Here is a 21,113-nt window from a genome sequence, read left to right on the forward strand (position 1 = left end):
GAATCTTGAGTTTTTCCATGTTGCCTCAATCAGACTCAAGGGGCGCCTTTTGTCACGACACCTCACTTTATCCTTTGCTTGTTGGTGGATGTGCCGTCCTGCCAGCAGCTCTCAAACACACGGAGGCTCACATTAGATTCAGATGCTCACTCAATAGCTCAGGCTTATTACTAGCTCTTATAACTTAAATTAACCCGCTTCTATTAATCTATGTATTGCCATGTGGCTTGTGACTACCTGTCCTCCAGCATGGCTTGCTCCCTTTGTGTGTCCTGGCAACCCCTCAGACTGGACCCTTCTTCCCAGAATTCTTCTAGTCTGGTGCTCCTGCTCCGTCTCTCCTGTCCAGCTATAGGCTGTTTAGCTCTTTATTAACCAAATGATAGTAACACTTGCAGTGAACAAAGATTGCTCCACAGCATTTGCGGTCTTATTCCTACCAGCTAGGTCTCAGGAAGTCCATATAGCCAGAAGGATTTTTGGCAGTTAAAGAAAAGCCAGCGTTCCTGAGGAACGTGTTCATCCTCCTCATCTTTGGCGAAAGGGACATACAGTTGTTTGTGGTGCCTATTATCGTGTCAACATCCATGGTGGCCTCCGGTCTCCCTCCCCCCATTCACAAATACCTGTCATACATTTCAAAGTCCACACTATGGCCCTGGTCCTTCACTCCTGTAATGAGTCTTTCTGTCCTGTAAGTCAGCTCTCAAACAACGACGTGGGGACTTGTGAAAAGTTTGGCCTCCTAACAGTTCTTGTAAGTTAACCCATTTATATTAATCTATATTCTGCCGTGTGGCAGTACCTCTTCCATCTTGCACCCCATTTCCTCTCTCTCCTGGCATCTCCAGCATGCCTAAATTCCTTCCCCTCTTCCTTTCTCTCCAGAAATCCCTCCTGCTTAGTTATTGGCCATTCAGCTTTTTATTACACCAATCACAGCAATACACCTTCACAGTGTACAAATATGCCACAACCCCCCCCCAGGTACTCACATCCTTCTTATAAACCACTATCCCTTCTCTATTCCTATTACACTATTCTCTACCTCTTGCTATCTTCACTGTTTTCCCCTCCCATTTCCCTAGCCCTGATCATGTCCAGTCTAATTCCTTTTCTCCCTGGACACTTCCAGAGGCCTCCAGCTAATTCTTTTATTCATAAAACCTTCCCCCCTAATAATGGAATATCCACTTCAGCAGTTTCTTTATTGCCCTTCTCCCCCACCCGACCCCCCCCCCCAGACCAGTTTCAAGTTTATAGACCCTAGGAAGGGTTCTTTAACATAGACCAGCTTTGTGTTCACTTGCTCCTTTAACTTCTCAACCCATCACCCTGGCCATAAGAGGCAACAAGCCGATACTACTACCAAAGAGGTCACTGGGCTTAAAGGAGCAGAACTGAGAGGTTGCGTATAGGAGAGCAGGTCCTCCAAACTAGCTGCTCCCACCTCCTCATGGATGAGGACATCATGGGGCCTCCCAGCATTTGATTCTTCAGACACATTAACTTCTGTACCGTCAGCTGCCACTGCTCTCAATCCTGAGGTCCTGATCCTGTTTCCTTGTGTTTCTCTTCCCAGCCACTAGAATTTGTGCTCCTAAGTCCCTGGCCAATTTCCATGACATAGCGCACATTAGTTAGGGCTCTCTAGAGTCATAGAACTTATGGGACAAATCTCTTGTCAACTCACTGGAATTGACAAGCTACAGTCCAACAGTGGCTTAGTTATGGTTTAGTTATGACTGGGAAGTCCAAGAATCTAGTAGTTGCTCAGCCCCAAGGGGCTGGGTGTCTCAGCCGGTCTGCTGGGGTACCAAGCGGGAATGGGTATGCTGATAGAGGCCAGGGCAAGCGGTGGAAAAAGACAGCCTTCTTCCATTGCCGTCAGAAGGCGTGGCCCAGATTAAGGGTGTGCCTTCCAGCCTCAAGGTCTGAACTAAAGGCTTGTCATGTCAACAGTGTCAAGATCTGGGTCACAGTGTGCCCTCCGTTTCTGTTATATAGTTTATTCCAGATATAGTCAAGTTGACAACCAAGGAATAGCCATCACATAGTGTTAATAGGCCATCTTCAGTCCTATCTATTCCCAAGTTTGGAACAAGCATGAGTAGTGACTCAGAAGTCCCACAGAGCTAAATCAATTTCCTTACTCCAGACAATTAAGACTGAGGCCAAGTCCTTAGCTGAACTCAGCCATTTCACACGGATTAAGAACCCTGCTGCCCACCCTCTGACAAGCCGTATGCTGCTGAGGTTCCCTGGCAGAGGATGCAGGAGGGGGCACCCGTTCTGGGGCAGGAACACTCAGGGTAGACTGGACACTATGTGGCTGACATTGTTCCTCCAGCCCAAGCTCTGCAAGACCATTCCCTACACTCCTGCCCTGGCCGGAGGGTCAGGCCACATCCCTGCATACATCCTGAGGGACGCAGAATCCTCCCAAGATTCAGCAGCCTTTACAAGTTAGATTCCAAAATCAAAAGCATTTCTCTGTTCCCTCATGGGCATTTGAATTCCAGCTCAGTGACTCCTAGACACAACCCCCTAGGAGCTGGGCTGGACCAGCCTTTCCCCTCAGGACGGGGGCGAGGTTTAACAGGGTGCAGATGAGGGTGAAACACAATGTAAGAAACGGAGTGCTTAGCATTCCTGATGACCCTTCCCTAAAGAATCTCTGGCTGCAAAGAGGTGTTGATTAGGTTTTTATCATGCTTTATGGGAAAGCCAGTGAACTAAGAGCAACTTAGTCGATTTCTATTCATGTGTATTCACAAGGCTATTTCACCTGCCAGGGCCCTAATGAGGTAGCAGACAGGCCCAACAGCTCTGAACTGTGTGCATTGAGAAACAATTGAAAAGCAGCATGCTGGCACACTGAAGCAGGAACACAGGGGAGTCCTCAGGAGTCAACGTGTTGGGTGTCCTGTGGGTGGCTTCTCAGAACTCATCGTCAGACTAAAGCAGCGGGCTCCATATTATGTAAGTTACTTCCCTTCATTCGGTTGTGAAATGCTCTGCGGTTACACCTGCCCCAGCTAGCTTTGGGGACACAGTGGTTGCCACAAATGGCCTCTCGCTTCCTCAGCTAACTTTAGAACCCTTAACTACAACAGTCATCAAGGCTCAGTTTTGTTTTCCGGTTATTACAGCTAGGGATGTGGCTTTTCAGTAAAACTTCAGGAGACAGTAACAAGCCCTCTCCAGGCTCAGCTGTCTCCACTTCGGGAAAATTGCTAATCAAAGAGAAATTCCTTGGAGCATAGATTCTGGGTTTTGTACCCTTCCCTCCGGTGGGAGGAAGTGGGATCGGGAACAACTGAAAGAATGGAGAGATGTGTCTAGTGGATAAGACCAAGTAGCAGACATCTCCCTGGGAAACGCCAGCCCCAGGTTGACTTCAAGATTATGGAATGTGAAGCAAGAGGTCCAGATTGGACTCTGGGAGAGCAAAGCTATCAAAACAATTAGGCTGAGCACAAAAGACCTCGGAGCATTACCTTTAAGGCAGGAAAAGGAACAGACTAATAAAAAGCAGAGGCAGAGACTTCTGCCAAGGAACACGGGACACTGGCTCGTTTAATTTTTTACTGTAATCCTCTAAGGAAGACTTTGGGTCCTCCCCCATACAACTTAAGGGACAAAAAGCTGCAATTCTGAGGCATTCTTGCTTCCTCATTAAGCACAACTACCCTGGTGAACTGGAGAGATGCAATCCTGGCTTCCAGTCTCTGAACTCCACTCTCCTGGAAGAGCCTCCAGGAGGCTCCCGCTGAGGACCTGGGGGCCAAGGGTATGTGCTGTCCCCAAATGCTTGCTTCCTTGACTTTTAAACATGCTTTCTTGGCAGCAGATGATATCTTTGCTCCTCCTAAAGAAACCAAGTTAAAACCAGTCTGAACGCTCTTGCTTAAGAATTTATACTCCCTCGACACTCCCAATTCTCCCTAAGTTAAGAAGATCTTGGTTTCTTCGGAGAACTTAGCTACACAGTGAGGTGCTGGTAAGGCCATTAGAAATGCTTTCACAACTCAGCCACGAGTGTCTGTGCAATCTGGAAGCCCCTGGATCTATACAGAATGATGGCACACCAGGGTTTAGTACCCAGAACTTTACTGCCCTCCAGCCCCTGCCCATCACCATAGCCAACAGGAAGGAATGGAGAGGACCTCCAATCTTGGAACCTGAAGCTACCCAGGTTCCAGTTGGGAGAGTACAGGCTGCATCTTCGTGTTCTCCCAAATCAGAGCCATGGTGGAGACTTACACGACATTACTAAACACGGCTATAAAACAGGATATAAGCATTGAACCAGGCCACACGCTCTGGAGGTGGCTCAACAGGGGCCCTTAGGGATGGGAGCTGTTTATCCCCCTGATCATAAGACCACCACCCACAGTTTAAAGTCAGATTTGAAGCAAGCTTTAATTAAATGCTGGCCTGGTGGGTGGGCTCTTGGCCATACCAGGTTCCTGGGAAATGGCCCCAAATCACAACTTGCAAAGATTTAAGGAAAAACAGAATTCATTACATTTTCCATAAGGCCCAATCAGGCGTAAGCACACATCCTGACGTACCCTCCAGCCTATATCCAATCAGGAGCAAGTGTACATCCTGATATATTTCCTGCCCCTATTTGATCAAGCACATTCAATGCAGATGGGTCAAACAATCTTGTTTAGGGGAGTGAAACCTGTGGCTTGTTATCTTCCATAAATAGCCTCCAGCATTTCAGGAACTCTTTGTCCTTGGACAACGGGCTCGCAGGTCAGAGACATTTCCTGGATCTCTTAGGCATAGTAATTAAAACTTAAAATATAACTTTGGCTCTCACAGAGCTACTGAGTCTGAGTGTGTTGTGTCATCATTGGTCACTGCCGTAGCCCTGTCCCCCAAACGCCTACCCTACACCCCAGGAGACAGAACCCCAGAGCCTCAGTGTTGTGGGAGAGGGGTATTCACTCGCTCCTGCATCTCTCTGCTCCTAATGTTGTGAGGGCCATAGGCAGCCTCCAAGGAAAGGCTTAGCTGTGTTTCCGCATCCAGTACTGCCCTCAGCTTGCGGCCACCACAAATCCCATCTATATGCTCAACTTTAGTTTCACCTTTTAGCGGGTCACAGTGACCTGCACAAAAATGTTTCGACTTTTCGTCCTGTTTTCACTGGGAGAGTGCAGTTTCAAGAACAAGAAATACGGGATATCAACAGTCTTTCATTTCATTTCACCTACAACCAGTGCTATACCCTATTGTGACCACCAGATGGCAGTGTTCAACTAAAATAAACTGACCAATGGCTCTGAGTATAGGATAAAAGCAGCTAACTATCTGAAGGCTATCCTGGCGACATCTGGGTGATAGTACCCCAATAGTCTACAAAACTTCTGAGTCTGGGAAGATAGTGATGAGGAAACTCAGAGCAAGCAGCTTTGAAAATCGGTCTATAAAAAAGCCCGGACTAGAACTCTGGTTGGCTAACTCATGAGTCAGTTCGAAAAGATCATTTAAGTGAACTAAAGCAGTAAGATGGGAATTTCTTGTTCTTAAAAAATTTATTTCTTTAATATGCTTGTTTTGTTGTTTTGAGGTAGGGTCTATATAGGCCTTGCTGTCCTGGAACTCGCTCTGTAGAGCAGTCCAAGGCTGGCCCTCAATTCACAGGGCCACTTTTGTCTCTACATCTCCCTTGATGGAATTAAAGACTCGCACTGCCAGCACAGCTTGGAATTTTCTCTCAGTCTCCAGGTGAGACAGAAAGCCTGGCTGATCGATCGGCCACCGCTCCTGTCCATCTTCCCCCCCTCTCCAGGATGCCTGCTGTGACTCTGCTACCTCCCAAGATCTGTCCTGGAAAGTTCTACAGCAAATGAGAAAAGCAGTGAGAGCTAAGTCCTGTGGTACAGCCCGTGGCTCACTCTTACATCCATCGAAGCAGCTGCTGAGGGCCAAATGGAAGACTTGACTCAGCGGGAGGAAATGACCAGGACCGGAGTATAGGACATGGTGTCCAGTCCCCCGTGAAGAGGAAGGGCAACATATTGAGTGTATGAAAAATGAAGGCCAACGTGTTGTAGAGAGTGAAGCCATCCATGATGGTTCAGAAGAGCAATGAACTAAGAACGTATGAGGAGCTGGTGGCGATGTACCAGAAACCAGAACTTGGAGGATGTGATCAGAAGGAGTGAGTCAGTCAATGCAGCCGAGCATGCCCCCAAGCTATGAAACCAGAACACCATGCCCTATCCATCACTGGAGTGACTCACTGAAAGGTTCCAGTCCTAAGCACAGCATTTGCTGGAAGACAGAAGCATACTCCATCACAAGATGAACCCATTTAGTACTATGAGAAGATTCAGCTTCAGAACCTCACCATCAGAATCCATCTGTGCATCCTGTTGGATGCTATGTGGCCTCCTTTGAATCAAAAATCCATTCTCGTATACGAGAACACCCAGGGCTCAAAATTTTCCCATCTCTACTCTTTGTTCTTAGTCTGCTGAATTCGGTTTTCCTGGGATTCAGGTGTCTTTTAGGTAGGAGTGGCATTAGACTGCCGCTCCACTTCCAAGTAAAAGCTGGCTCTGGAGTTGGGGAACGGCTCCCCTCTAGACCCAAGCATGCTTGTTTAAAGGTTTCCTCCATAGCCACACGACTATGACAGAAAAAAGAATGCAAGACTATGACAGTAAAAAGAATGCAAAACAAAATGAAGGGAGACTCTTTCCAATGGAGTCTATTCCCACTCATCTCACTCTTTAGTTTCACTCTAAAACTTTTGCCAAGGCATAAATCTTATCTCAAGGTTTGTAAGACTATTGTGTAAGCTTTCTGTACCCTCAAGACTTGTAAGCATGTTGGACAGGATTTTAAAAAAAAATCTATAGATCTGTAACAAAAAAGATTAACTCTTCACACTGGGGTTGATAAGCCAACCAAGAAAAAATAGCTATGTAACCCAAACTGGATGATTCCTCCACTATTTTCCCCTTGTTTTATTTTTGCAGATGTGTTTTTATTCCTTAACCAGGAATCTGTAAAGACTCTTACGGCGCAGTCCCAAGAGTCCTCCAAATACAGCTTCCCTGAGATTAAGATTTGTGATCCAAAGGAGGCCATTCAGAATCCAATAGGATCCACAGAAGCTGTGGCCACAGTCTAAGGGGACTGGGTCTGAATTCGCTCACACAGATGACACAGGTGAGTTCTTTCTGGAAGGCTTAGAAAATGTCAGACTCCATTTCCCAAGGAATTGTTTCTGGCCTCAGCAGTGTTAGTGCAGACACATCAGCTCTGGGGTCTGATCCTCAAGGGCTAGCCATGAAAGATCTGGCAGTATCTGGAGGCAGAGGGTATGGAAACACTTTCTGCTGTCCTAGACAAGAATTCCTCCACTATTTTTGATCACACTAACAATCCTTCCCCCTTAGCGGTCTAAACCCATAGTCCTTTCCCTCTTCAACCTTTCCTCTCCAGCCTTTCTGATCTCCCTTTCTCCCTCCTCAGTTCTAAGAGCAAATCTCGGATACTCAATTTGAGGATTCACCATGCTGGTTTCCACAGTGGCTCCACACATTTCCAGCAGCAGTGAACAATTTCTTTCTGCACAACTTTACCGCTATTTGTTAGTCATTAGTCATTATACTTTGTTTTCAGTTTCTTGAAACAGGGTCTCATGAAGCCAAGGCGGGCTTCAGACCAGATGGTTTGCCACGTATGATGTTGAAAGTACAGCCAAGAACATTAACACTTTCAGTGTTTGTCAGCTATTTTTAGTCTTTGAGAATTGCCAACCTATTTATATTCATTTACCGGACGATTTACATTTTACTGTTCGTACATCCTGGGCGTGAACCCTGTCGTGTGTGTATAGCTGGAAAGGTCTTCTTTCCAGTCTGTGGGCTGTCTCTTCGCTCCAATACTTGTTTCCTGTGCTATGCAGAACCCTGACTTTATGCAGTCTCCGTCAGTTCTTGGGGTTCCTTTCTGTACTGGCGAGTCCTCCCAGAAAACCCTCATCTGTGGCCCTCGTCTTGAGGTCTCTTCCCCTAAATTCTTGCTCTAGGTTTCAGTGGCAGCGTTTACAGTAAGGATTTGGGTCCATTGTGGATCACTATTCATCGTGCAGGATGGTAAAGGATCTAGCTTCATTCTACATGTAGCTGTCCAGGGCTCCCAGCACCACCTGTTACAAAGTCTCTTTTCTCCAGCGTATGTTTTTCCGCCAAGTATGCCAAAAATTTAGGTGCTTGTAACTGTGTGGGCTGATTTTTTTTTAGGTCCTCACAAAGAGGCAGCCACTAGTTTGCTTTTCCTACTCAAAACTCCAAATCCGTTGTTCCCCACCATGATGCCTGATTGATAACTCATGTGAGGCTGCCATACCGATACCTCCGACGCCACCTTGACCTTCATACCCTGGTTTTAGATGAGCTCGGGTTGTCTTTTGTCGAGTTACACATTTTTTTCTTTTTACGCAGCATGTCAATTCTGCAGAATCAGACTCTGAACGGCTGCAATTGACTGTTGTTGGGAAAGGAACTACATAACCACAGGTGCCAACACTCTTTCAGCCATGCTGTAAGGCCAGGCACACCTGTGGCCTCTTAAAGTAGCATCAAAGTAGAGGCCAAGGACCTGCTAATGTGATTCTTCATTCAGTGGACTCGTGTGTAACTCGCCAGGACAATGGTAATGGAAAGAATGGCATGGGTGTGGCACATGAGAAAGCGTTGGCTCAAGAATCTCCCAACCCAAGAGAAAACCCAGTCCCCGGATGACGAAGATTCGGTTGAGCCTTCCTGCCCATTGTCTCTCATGCTTCATTCCCTCTCTGTGAAAGACCCATCCATGTTCCGAGTTCCAACGTTGACTTTTGTTTGGGGGATAACGGCCCCCACACTGTCACTTGGGTTAAGTTTGATACCTTCCCTCTTACTCTAGCCATCCTGCTGGCTTTGGTTTTTGTTTTGTTTTCAACTATTGAATCTTTGGGGGTTCCACAGGCACCCCAATTCTGTTTACCTCCTAGTTGCCCCATACTCTCTCCTCATCCCTGTTGCATCCGCCATGAACGAAAATAAGCAAGCCAAGGCAAGAACGAAACAAATCATCAATAAGCCAAAACAAGAGCCACACCCGGGACAGAAGCCCCCCCCCCCCCCCCCGCTTCTCTTCGGCTTTCCATCACCTTTATCCATCTCGATGGTATTGGAGGCTTCAGTGGGTCAGAGAGTACATCTCCCCCCGTCATATCAGCTTGACTGGCAACTGTCTATTGCAACAAGTCACTGGTCTGGTTCAAAGCCTCTAGTTTTTGGTGTACCATTCTCACTGGATTTTAATCACTGGAGCTCTTCTGGGGGTATCCGGTGTCTTGAACATCTTGCCAGTATCTTTCAGTAAGACGAAATCCCTTCACAAGCTCCAGCAGAACCTAGATGGGGTAGATGCTAGGCTGAGTCAACCCAAGGCACAGTTGTGTGCCTGGGTGTTAGGCAGCCATGTGAGATTGAACCACCAGCATCTTTGCAGGGGTAGAGTCAGCTCCCCTACATGCATGACTTCAGGGTAGGCTCATCCCATGTTTTGGGGTGGGGGCCATCTCTCCCTAGTGCAGGGGCCATCTCTTGCTATACTGGGCAGCAAGGGGCCAGCTTAAGGCAGTGAAAGGATTGGCTCAGTAAAGCTCTGCCGTCATCTCCCATGGCCTCCTGAGGTGCCACTGGCCACAGACATCAACACAGACCCCAGCTGCAGCTGGACCATGGGCCCGGCCATGTCCTTTGGCAGCAGCTTAGGCCTGGAGAACATCCTGGCTCAGGGTAGAACCAATGGCCACTCAGGCGGGAAGGTTCTGGAAGCTGTGAGGTCACTGGACACCTCAGGTTGAGGCCCCTGCCCTGGGTCTGTAGGTGATTAGTGGCAGTGCAGGACCCAGACTTCAGGACAGACCTCAGCCACGGTTGGACCACGGACCCCAACATGGTCCATAGCAGCTGCTGGGTCTAGATATCACCACTGCTCCCAGTGGTAGTATGGCCCTGAGACATGGCCCTCAGCTGCAGCTCAGGCATGGCATCACCATGTCAGTGAGTAGCAGAGCGGGCCACTCAGATATGGGCGCATCCTGTTCCTTGGACGCCATTTAGACTCGGTTTGCCGGCTTGACCCCAAGCTTCACGGCACTTGGTGGCGATCCAAGCCACATATCAATCTAGACCCTGGCCACTACAGGGCCACAAACCCAGACACGGCCCTTGGTGGTAGCCTGAGCCTAGAGTAATGGCACAGGCCACCCATATCTGCATGGCCCCTGCTGTGGCGTGGCCCTGACTCCACCCAAGCCCAGATCCTGGACCTCTGTATGGTCCCTTAGTGGTAATCTGTGCTACAGAATTTAATGAAGGCCACAGTTGCAGTTGGGCTGTGGACCCTGCCATGGCCTTAGGCAGCGGTTCAGCCTGGTCAACGCCCTTGTTCTGAGTGGTAGCTTTGGGCACTCAGATTGGGAAGGCTCTGATGTCAACTTGGACAACCCTGGACACCAACAAGGCCACAGACCCCAGACTTCATGTGGCCTTTGGTGGCACAGTAGGGGCATGGACATCAAGACAGACCTCAGCTATGGTAGGATCACGGGCACAAACATGGTTCGCAGCAGCAAGTGTAGGCCTGGCTGTCACCATGGCTCTGGGCAACTGCAAAGGCCACCCAGATCAATACGGCCCGGTGGCAACATGGCTCATGAACCCAATCTCAGCCCCAGGAGGCAGCCAGGAATTCAAAAGCCAACAGGAGTCATGGATATAAACAGAACCTGGCTACTCTAGGACCAGAGATCCACATTTGGTCATTGGTAGCCGCCTGATCAGGACATCCCCATGGTTCCAGGTGGCAAGCTGACCTCCTCAATCTACTCCTCACTACCTTTACCATGGACCCAGGTGGCAAGCTGGCCTCCCCCATCTACTTTTCTTCCTTCACCTGTCTTTCCATTGTGTATGAACCATTCGGGTTCTCTAACTTTCCTACTTCTCTCCCCCCAACACCCGGCTTGATGGTCTTTGAGGCGCATCTGCCATCCTGGTTCCCATCAGGACTCAGAATCAGGTGCTTGGCTCATGGAAAGCTGACCCAGTTGGCCTTGGCAAACCCTGTATAGCAGATTCTTGGCTTTTCTCCTTGAGAACTCGCTCTGCTCTTTCCAGACACCAGATGCTTATACATTGTTGGTAGAAAAGTAACCTCTTTGGAATTACGGGTATCAATAGCACCAGGATGGGCAAGTCACGCCAAAGTCACAATACATTCTTTTTCCATTGTTTGGGTCTTAAGTCACCGTTTGGACTTTACATGGGCTGTTTGTGGTACCGTTTGATAGAATTCTTAGAATCTCGGTATTCTCAGCTGTATCTCAAAGGAGCAATGGGGTAATGTCTGTAGGACTACTTCCTGGGCCGTTTGTCCATTTATAGAACTACATCATCGGCAGTTCAGCCTAGAATCCTCAACCTAACTCACTCGCTGGGCAGCATGCAATTGTAAGGCCTAAGCATCCCTTATTGAAAGAATTGTGTTCTAGTGTAATAGTCCATGGCCTAGAATGTGTTAGATGCTAATGACAGACCGCTATCCAGTGCTTAAGTTTCTATATAATCTCATTGGAATTGTTCCATTGAAGTTTTGTGTAAATAGAATGAATTTTCTTTTGCACAAGCACCTATGCATTTACCTAAGAATTCCAGACAGAAGAGGCCATGGGGAAGAGGAAAGCAGAAATATGATCCCCACATAGAAAAATTAGAAGGGGGTGGGGGGAACCTCCCCAGCCTGGTGGTGCAGGCTTGTGATGTAGGTGCCAGCCTCCTACTTAAGAGGCCACGGCAGAAAACGGGTTCAAAGACCATCTTGGCTGCAAGTGCAAACTCACATTCAGCCTGGGAAACCCTGGATGACTGTCTCAAAAGAAAAAAAAAAAAAGTAAAACATGGGCTGGACATATTCCTCAGTGGTAGGGCGCCTACCTACCATGCACCAAGGCTCTAGGTAAAATCCCCTGTATTGAAAAACATTTACAAATGTAAGGGCCATGGCACAGCCAGGTCCTATGGACAGTAAACAAGCTGCCAGATCTGCCTGTCAATGTCAAAGCAAGGCACAGGACTGATGCTTTTACAAACTGAGTTAGACTCAGGGGTGTCAGTCCTCAGGGTGAAGTCATATCCTCTAAGATGGCATTAAACCAGAGGCCTCAACTAGGATGTTCAGCCAGGAGAATATTGCTGGATGTAGAGTTTATTTTAGTTAAATTAGAAAGACTAAACTGAAGACCCACAGAAAGCAACCCATTTTTCTATTTTCTTACAACTCAGGGCGCCGCCTGGCGGATGCTTAGGTTCAGTGTTTTAGCAAGCAGAGAGAAGAGGTATTGTCTTTACTAGGCAAACTCTAGAGGTATTGTTACCAGACTGGGGGTGGGGGTGGGGGTGGGGTCGCAGACTGTGCTCCAATGAGCCAGTGTTAGCCATCCATGCTCAGCAAGTCATTTAAAACAGCCACATTAATAGTGAGAAGTAGAACACAAGTTTTATTCAGTATGGCTTCAATTAGGAGAGCGACAAAGACCCAATGACCCTCATGAGCCCATTTTGCAAGGTCACATACCCTGAAGGTAAGTTACAACAGAGGCCAGAATTGCATTCATCTAAGCAGTCCTGGTTAAGGTGTGGTCCCATCATACATTCACTGGCCCTTCCTGGAAGGTGGTCTGACATGAAATCATTCTGAGAAAAGTTTCCCCTCTGGTTGGCCTAGCCTTTAGGCTTTTACTTCTAGGATTAGATTTGGAGGGAATTCTATTTCTTGAAATCCATTATTTCAGTAGTTTGTCAACATGAGGGACAAAGTGTCTTTTTATAGTACCTTTTGTCCCTTCCAGGCCAGTTACAGAATTACCAATCCTGCTGAGGGACTCTATTAGGACCTACATGGAAAGCAAGTGATAAAATGATGTAATTGAGTTACAAATTGATATCATAGAAAATTAAGGATATCCGTATCTAAGAAAAGCACAGAAATAAAACTAAAAGCAAATTAGAAACCCTCAGAACTCCTAGACTTCGTCAGCTATGTTACAAAATACGCAAGTGTGTGGATTCAGATACTATGAATATAGAAGCTTTTTATACAACAATGCCCTGACAATTGTAGACCACTTCAAAAGCTGGAGAGAAGGCCATGGGAATGAATCCATCCTGGACACTTGCGAAATGACAACAGAAAAATGAGTAGGATGAGGCGATTTTCCTGACTGCATAAAGACAGGACACGAGAAAAAGGAAAAATGGAGTTCAGAATGTGAGACAAGGGGCATCGACAGGAAAGGGCCAATGTGCACATTTCATGGGTAAGGGTTATCAGAAGCATGAATGCCCAAATCTGAAGTGGGATAAAACCAACACAAATGATGGGGCAAGAATGTGAGGACCAAAGGGTGGCTACAGATCATTTAGATCCAATTTAAGTTCTATCTTTAGAGTCACAGGATGTACACACACACACACACACACACACACTCACATATTTGCATACACACATGTATACAAACATAATGTATATATAGATGAGATTTATTGGAATGACTTACAGGCTGCAATCCAACTAATCCTACAATAGATAACTGAACACCAAGTCCTAGAACCTGGTAGCTGCTCAGTTCCACAGGCTAGGTGTCTCAGCTGGCCTTCTGTGTAACTTGGAATTCCAAAGAAATAGGCTCCAATGTATGTTAATAGATGTACTAGACAGGCAAGGGCAAGCAGGCAAAGTAAAAGCTTCCTCCTCCTGTACCCTTACATGAACTTTCAGAAGGTATGGCCCATATTAAAGGTTATGTCTTCCCGTCTCAAGAATTTTTTTAAAGGTATGTGTCTTAAAGGCCTGTGTCTTTAAGCCTTAAGATCTAAGACAAAGATATGTGTGTGTGTGTGTGTCTTACCTAAAGGTCTGGACTCCAAGTGGATTTACCCACTTCAAACCAAGCAGGAAATATCACAGGTGTGCCCTCCATTTCTGGATTATAGTTCACTCCAGATATAGTGAAGGTAACAACCAAGAACAGCCATCGGATCAGGGGATCCCTGGGAATGAGTGGCAATGGGAAATAACTTCCTGAGTTGAGTCTAGGATCCATTCTCAATACTACAGTGATTTGAACAAATTAACCAAAAAGCTCTATCCATTGCAGGAGTTAACAGGGAAATGACACTTCTTGAATATGGACCAATCCGACCCCATAGATTACCTTATACTCCAGCTTTGCTTGTAAAACAAGCACAAGAATATAGCTTTGTTCAGGGCCTGTGAGCTCCGAACGATGAGAGATGTTCGTCCTCTGGCACCAAGCCTTAGGCCTTTCTGGCATTTACTTGGAGGTTGTGGACTGTGACCTAAATTTGAAAGACTCGTTTGCAAGCCACTAAACAAAGCTCAGTTACTCTTGATTGACAGAAGTGAGAAACTCCAGTTTCCAATATTGTTAGGTTAAAAAAAAAAAAATACTTCAGTGATATAATCTCTGGTAAGGTATTAGCCAGAGGCTAGGGGAGCCTATAACTTGAGAGAATGTTACTATAGTCTGCTGATAATTGAGGCCTGCTATAACAAACATTAACAGAAAACATATTTAACACCATTTTGGTGCTAACACCATTAGTTGCCTAAAGTGCTACTTCATAAAGCCCAAATTTGTAAATGATTCGTATCCCATTTCGATTAAAGCGAGGAAAATAGAGGTTAATATCTCCCATCAGTTGCTTTTCTGCTGCTGTGATTACACACACAACCAAGGCAACTTACAGGAAGGGTTTATTTGGGGCTGGAGATTCCAGAAGATTGAGAGGCCATGATGGCAGGGCAGAGGCACGAGATAGGAATAGTTACCAACTTACATCTTAAAGCAAACAGAAGCAGAGTGCATACTCAAAATGGTGCCAAGTTTTTACAATTTAAAGCCCATCCCCAGTGACACTTCCCAGCAAGGCCAAACCTTTCTATTCTTTCCCAAATGGGCCACCAACTTGGGATCATATTCAAATGCCAAGAATTATGGGGGTGGGGGGTACAAGTCTCAAACCACAATACCCAATGAAAATCTGTCAAACCTGAAGGTCCTCTTAAACACAGGGCCATTACATGGGTTTCTAGGTATAATGGAGGGCTCTGAACTTGGATTCCTTATTTTGTGTGTATGCCTCGCCCTGTCTGGATTTTCTGGGTTAAAGCCATCATCCCTGTTGAGAGAAAATGATTAAGCAGTGCTTGTCCTTGAGGTCATGTAGTTCCCTCATTGGGAAGGCCTATGAGATGTATGCTTTTTGCTGCACAGCTGAGACAAGGAAGGGGTGGCTAGCAATAATTGCAGCCCCCTGATGCCATCCAGAGACAGAAAAGCTTACATTGTGAGAAGCAGTCGTGATGCTCACCTCACCAAGAGCAGAGGATGATAGTGACCGACTTGGGAGTGTGCTTTCAGAAACAAGCGTTTGTGTCTCCCCCCAGTGCCAGAGTGTGGGTGATAAATTCACAAGGTTTGGATAAAATTCCAATGTCAAAGTCTCTTCTAGGACTCAAGGCAAACCCTTAGCTATGAGCCCATATAAGAAAAAGAAATCACAAAACGTTAATGTATTGTTTCTTCTAAGATACAATGGCATAGAACATTTATTCCAAAAGGACAAGAATGGAGGTAAACTAGCCGTAAGATCAGACTAAGACTGGAACCCACAGAGCAATCCTGTAGCTCCGTATCGTATCTTCCATGTATGGTACACAGTGACATGCTGGAGGCACCAACGGGCTTGGGAAGTCCCATTGTGTGGACTTTTTGGTGGAATCCCACCACATTCCTTGGCAGAAATTCCCAGGCATCACCAGTGAGTTTCACCACTGGGATTTAGCACATTGCCTTCTCAGGAGGATCCTGAAAGACTGGGCCCTGAATACTTGCCTCAAAAGCCTTATTTGAAATTTGGGTGAAAGCCTCCATGATGTCATATGCCTTGCATTCTGCAGGTCTGCAAAATTAAGCAACACATGGTCTTGCCAAGGTCACTCACTAGCTTGAGCCAACAGTCAGGACTACTGAGATCATGACCACACTGGGCTCTGACATTAATCCCTCAGTGTAAGTGAAATGAGTCCTGGGAAACAGCTAGATAGCCCCATGTGGCCCACGAGAGCAGGGTGCCTAGAGGTGCTCTCCAAAGAGAGGCCTTTCAGGTGAGCTACTTTTATATATATATATTCTTTTACATATCGATCCCAGTTCCCTCTCCCTCCCTCCAGAGCTTATTCATTTAGACTCTAGAGCCACAGATGTAGGGCTGGGTGGGTGGGATTCCCCTCCCCCACGCAATCCACCTACACCATAAGGGGAAGGCCATTCCCGAGATGCTCTGGAGGTTATCTTTCTTACAATCCCTATGCAAAGTACTCAGCCTCTTTTCAGGGACACCGTCTTCAGAACCTCAACTTTCTTCAACTTTACACTGGCTTTTTTTTTTTTTTTTTTAACCAAAACTGGAAGTTTCCCCAGTCCCTCTCCTTTGCCTTTTGCTCCAGGTTCTCACTTTAAACCTGGATAAAAGTAGCTGTCAATCACTACTCAAGCCTCAACACTCTACTTCCTCAAACCAGTCTACTGGATTACTTAGCCCTTCACCTTAAACTGAAGTGCCAAGATCCAGACAAGTTCTTTGGCAGAATGAAACAGCAATGGCCTCTCGTCCAAGTTCTATATGGTTGTTCCCATCTGGAGTTTCATCATAAGCTGCCCTTTCTGCTCCCATTTCTACCAACATTGTCATCTACTGCCTTCCCTGCAGGACTGCCCTGCAAGCTGATTTAACAAGATGGGGAAGGAAACCACCTTATGCTGCACTCTCCAAGCTCTTCCAAAGGGACCACATGGTCAGATTAGTCACAGTGACAAGAACATTCCATGACATTGATTCTGTTCCTTGACTTTTCATTACCATGACTAGACATCTGACAACTTAAAAAGACTTTGCTGAGAATCTCACAAGTTTCAAGCCTGCTGTGTCTGGAGAGTGTGTAGAAGGATTCCTGGTACCATAGACAGGAAACAAAGGGAGGCAGGGGCAGAGCTCACTTTCTCCTTTTGTCCTAGGAAAAGACCGCCCCTGCCCCTAATCCACGCACAATAGTCTGTGTTTACACCTTTGATCGAATCAGTGAAAGTTAACCAAAAGACTGGTTGTAAATTGAGTTTCTTGGAAGCCATCTCAACTCGGCGTCATCCATGTGGGAGTTCTAAATTTAGAAATAATTCTTTTAGTAGAAACAATGGGGAGCTTATTTGGGATTTTGAAGTATGCTTCTACCAACCTATGCTGGAAGGCAAAAGGCAAGCAAGTTATCTTTAGTCACCTTTCCCCTTTGGAGAACAAAATTGCTAACCATGACAATTCCTTCCGGTCGAAGAACTCATACTTGGCCCACGATCAACAGGAAGTAGGATAGCGGCAAACATCCCTCTCCTTGTAGGATAGGACACGTGGGGAGACAGTGGGGAATGGTGACAGCCATTACACAGTACTATTGCATTTTACCTTATATCCTAGTTTGGATTGGCTCCGATTTGCCAAGATATTCCTTTCAGCATTTCCCCCCTCTTTCTAGTGTTTGAAAATTAAACCACATCTGAATCCTGATCTACCGAGCTGAATTGCCCCTTAATAGAAGCTTACAGCGCAATGCTGACTACACTAACTGCACTGGGTCAACTACTGTGGGGAGAAGCATCTAGTTAAGGCCTACCCTGCAACACCATATTGACTGGAGGGAGCTTTCTGGTCGCCATGTTGGGACTAGGCTCCCTAAACTCCCCATGTTTGTGTCAATGACCCAGAGCCTCTCGTAGATCCAGTCCCTGGAATAGTCTGGAATTATGAAGACACCAGTCAATCATTATGAAGACACCATTCAATCATATCCAGACTCTTTCTGGAAACATTAAAAAAAAAAAAAAAGTCTAGGAAAATGCGGGATGCCACTTTATCCTAATCCTTTAGACCAAAACATCAAGCGGCAACAATCCCAACAGGCTGGACACTTCAGCCTCTGTCACGCAAATAGGCCATTAATCTTTCTGGCAAAGCTCTGGGCGTCTGTCACTAAGATATTCCAGTAGCTACTGAAATATCTTGGCGGGTAACTTGTCAAAGAACTGGGCCCTGCATAGTCAATCTAGAAGGTGCTTCACGGAAGAGTGTCCTGTCTCCCACATTTGCCTTCAGTCTAGGAGGCCCAATGCTGCCACGTTGTAGTGGATGAGGCTAGGTTTAGGGTTTTAGAATCCTGTTTGGATAAGGGGTGGCCGAGCAGTCTCCAGTCAAGATGGGAAAGGACTCGTGCCAACCAAAGTCAGCAGCAGACTATACAGGCCAACACATGTTTAATCAGCAGCCTTTGCTACTGCAAATGTGGTCCTCTACCCACCAACCACCTCCCTGAGGTAGTGCCAGAACAGCCTGTCCTCATGAGGAACTACCCTCTGTACCTACAAGATGATCTCAAGGGATCCCTGCCCAAACCCTCTAACGAACAGCATTAAATTAGAGAAGAAAAATGGTATACAGGCGACAGTTTCAACAGGCATCTGTATGCATCCTATGATAACCCTGCCTACTCCTGATGGAATGCTGTGCTAAGTACAGAGAACAATGTAGATTCAGAAGCCCTCCCATTGTTCTATCTGCAGTACTTGGGGGCAATCTTGACCAAACTGGGATCGCAGGCAAAGAGATGTGCGGGTCCGTCTGGGCATTGCGGAATTGGGGCCTGGGATGGCTTGGCCCGAGCAGCTGAGAAGCCCGAGGGCAGAGCCGCACCATCCCGGTTCTGAGGCCTGCTGACCGGTGAGAAGCAGGGACTAGAGTAGGGAGGATCTCTGTGGCTTAGGTCGCACCTCAAAGTGCGGGTTTTGGATCCCGGCAGCCCAGTCGCATCCTCTGCCCCTCAGGAACCCTCTGTCTAATAACCCGCTCTAAGTCTCCTCCATCCCCCCACCCCGTGTGCCTGTACCTGACCCCCCTTGCCCCCCAGTACCTCTGTCTGTTCATCCTGGCACGTCCACAGCCCACCTAGTCCCCTGCCCTCTCCCTGGTCCAGTACCCTTCATCCAGAGCCCTCAGTCCCCGCCCCCCGAATTCAGGCAGTACTTTGGCTTGGTTATCCCTGGGTCCCATCTCACAGTCTCTGGTGCCGGCTCTGACAGCTCCGGGCCAGCCGCCCATTGCATTGCTCTTCACCCGGTACAGATAGGCTCTGTGCGCCCCGCTGAGGTCTGTGGCCACCAGTAGGCTCCACGGAGTTACAGCGGGCAGCCCCGGGCATGTATGCCCAAGGAGGAGCAGGGCTGCAGGGAGGGCGCCGGCAGAAGAGCCCAGGAAGCAGCCCCCTGCCCAAGCAGTCGGAGCCGAGCCTGGCTTCGGCCCTGCCTGGCGCCCTGTCTATCATAGAGCTGTGTACTGCCCTGACAGAGCCCGCTTGGAGGCTTGGTTGTACATCCACCGAGGCACCTGTCCCCTCCAGGGGCTGGGGGTCTTAAGACGTGCTGTGCTATGTATACCCGGACCTGTTGAAAGATTTCTGCATGAACCCCCCCCCCCCAGACAGTGCTGCTCCCGAGGGTCCTTGCTGCCTCCTGCTTCCTGGGCATCCTGTGTTGTCTCTCTGCATTCCTTTTGGATGTCTTTGGGCCCAAGCATCCAGCTCTGAAGATTACTCGTCGCTATGCCAGCGCTCACATCCTTCACTGTCCTACAGTGTGCTACCGTCGTTGGCTTTTCCTACTGGGCTTCTGAGCTCATCCTGGCCCAGCAGCAACAGCATGAGTAGTACCACGGCTCCCAAGGCTGTGTCACCTTTGCTGTTAGCTTCTACCTGGTGGCAGGAGCTGGAGGAGCCCAATCCTAGCTACTGCAGCCAACCTCCTGCACCACCACCAGAGAAGAGCAAGCACTGGAGTTACTGTCTACCCAGCAGAGTATCAAGTACCCAGCAGAGTATCAAGTCAACCAGGTCTAGCCACCCCTAGCCTACACACCCTAATGCCTGCCGGGGGCTCTCTTCCTCAGCAGCCCGTCCCCCAGTGCCACAGTTCCTCTTACACCCAGAAGAGCCTTCTGAGGCAAGGAAAGCTGCCAGGTGATGCCTGATCAAAGTCAAGGAGCTAATTAAGACTACCTTTCTGCGAAGGCCTGAGCTTATCGCTGGCACGTTTTTTGAAGTGTGTGGCCAGCTGTCTCTAACATTGCGTCTGAGGGAGCAGGCCAGAAGTCCAGGCACCAACCATGCATGCCACAGTGAGTGAGGACTCGACCCTGTGGACTGTTCCTTGGTATTTGGAGCCCACTTATTAGATTTCATTTCCTTTGGCCTTTCTCTTTTCTCTGCCATTCTACACTGATAGTTTGTCATATGAATTCCTGTGTGTTTCTTTTCTAGGAAAAAAATTAAAAGACAAAACAAAAACCAGGAACGACAAATGCAAACACAAAGAAAGGAAAGAAAGAAAAACAAAGGCAGAAGAAAGGAAGAAAGGATGCTGTTTCCACCACTCCATTCTCTAGCCACTTAGTCCTAAAAGTTAAGGTTGAAGGTTTTCTTTTGCCAGGAGGCTTGTGATGCAGAGATTGAAGGAGAAAGCTAAGACAATCCCTTAAGAATAAGGGTGTGGATCATCTTCAGCTGTGGACACTAAAGCCTACTATTGTAGAGGGAGGGTCCTTTCTCTTTCTCCCTCAAATGAAGTCAGTCTAAGAGTACTAGACTTCGGAGAAAGTAGAAGTGAGGCAGAGTCTTGGGTACTCAATGGCATTGTAGAATCGAATATTGTGGGCTTCCCAGGAATGTCCCGAGACAGCTCAGTTTAGCACCCTTTAGAAGAGTGGGCTAGGATGGACTGGTGGGAAACCCAAGGATCCTTGTCTGGAAAAGGTGTCCTGAGGTCCATCTAGATCAATGCTCTGGTGGTTTCCATCAGGACAGTCCTCATACAATCTACAGATGAGCAGCTCAAGGCCCTGTCA

The 21,113-nt window shown here is 47.4% G+C and overlaps 1 pseudogene; it reads left to right on the forward strand.

Annotated features, from left to right (window-relative positions):
* Positions 1-19,414: 19,414 nt before the first annotated feature.
* On the forward strand, positions 19,415-20,133 carry LOC127233704 (transmembrane protein 127-like; annotated as a pseudogene).
* Positions 20,134-21,113: the final 980 nt, after the last annotated feature.

Source organism: Phodopus roborovskii, unplaced genomic scaffold (genome assembly GCF_943737965.1).
Source record: "Phodopus roborovskii unplaced genomic scaffold, PHOROB, whole genome shotgun sequence".
Taxonomy (NCBI): Eukaryota; Metazoa; Chordata; class Mammalia; order Rodentia; family Cricetidae; genus Phodopus; species Phodopus roborovskii.